At 44.5% G+C, this 1,386-nt stretch overlaps 1 pseudogene; it reads left to right on the forward strand.

Moving 5' to 3' along the window:
* Positions 1–961: 961 nt before the first annotated feature.
* Positions 962–1,079, forward strand: LOC117216245 (annotated as a pseudogene).
* The last annotated feature ends 307 nt before the right edge of the window (positions 1,080–1,386 follow it).

The raw sequence follows: 1,386 nt of genomic DNA on the forward strand, positions 1-1,386 counted from the left end.
AAATCTTCGATGTAAATGTAGACGATAACCCTGTAAAAATCTATGAGGATAACTCTGGAGTAATGAGTATAGCAAAATACGGAACTTTTACAAAAAATTCTAAACACATCGAAGTTCATTACCACTACGTTCAAAATAAGATAAACATAATAAAAGTAAGTACAGAAGAAAACACTGCGGATATTTTTACGAAGGCACTGTGTAGAGAGAAATTTGAAAGGTTTAGGTCATGGATGAATGTAAAATAAGAGAAATGTAAAGAAAGCGATAAATGTCAAATATTTTGTTAATTCGACAAGTATGTAAATAAAATTAAGTGTACAGTATAAATGTAAGGAGGCGTGTTAGGGAAGTGATACATTTACATTGTACATGAGAGTGTGTGTGTAAGGGTTAGAGGGCGTCAAGGACTCAGTGGAGACAAAAGACTGTTGCCAGATGTTAGAAGAATCTAGGCTAGTCGGTTGGCAACCAGCGTGCGTGCAAGACGTCCTTAGAGAGGAATATAGGTGTATAACTATTATATGGAAATATAGTAAATAATTTGTATTCCCAAATCCTCGAATTTCCTTAACAATATTCATTGATAAGATAACCACAAGAATTACTCATTATTCGTAGAAGTATTAATCGATTACTCGAAGAGTTGGGGTCACGTCGGCCATGTCATAAATAAACTTTCTTCCTCAGGACGAAAAATATTATAGTAAAAATAAATCGGGAAGAAAGGAGATTTTCCTTTGCGTGGGTTGTAACAAAAAAAATAATTCCAATTTAAATATATCTAGATGTGTTGGGAAAAATAATATGCTGCGATCGCCATTGGAACTCGCGGAAAGAGGAAACTAATTCCCAGAGGTAGCTCGGTTGAATGATCTCGTGAAACATCGAAGGCAATCGATAAAAGATATTCGCAATGGTTCCTTATTAGTTGAATTGCGATTAGTTTCCAAAAGAGACAGCCAACGCCCTGGCCGCGCTGAATGCACTCGTTCCCGTCAGATCACGCAAATTAAGCAGCGCCGGGCACGGATAGTACTTGGATGGGTGAACGCCTGGTACTCCGTGCGGCGTTGGTGAAGCGCGCTGGGCCCGCCGTGCCCCCCCCCCCCGTTGGGGTTCGGGTTTGGGCGCTTGACGGCTCAGCGCCTCGGGGCCGCCAAGCAGTCCGGTAGGAGAACCGGGCTGCCTGGCACGGCGGCTCCAGCGACGAGGCGGTGTGATGACAATGGTCACACACCGCTCCATCTGCGGTGGTATTAGGCGCGCGGGGGACGCCCCGTTGCGACGCTCACAGCGGTTCCCGGGCCTCTCTCGATCGCAGCCGGGACGGTTATCGTGGAGGTTTTAGTCGGTTGAAGTCCGACACTACCACGCCGCTTTCCC

This window comes from Bombus bifarius, unplaced genomic scaffold, assembly GCF_011952205.1.
Source record: "Bombus bifarius isolate JDL3187 unplaced genomic scaffold, Bbif_JDL3187 scf7180000010252, whole genome shotgun sequence".
Lineage (NCBI taxonomy): Eukaryota > Metazoa > Arthropoda > Insecta > Hymenoptera > Apidae > Bombus > Bombus bifarius.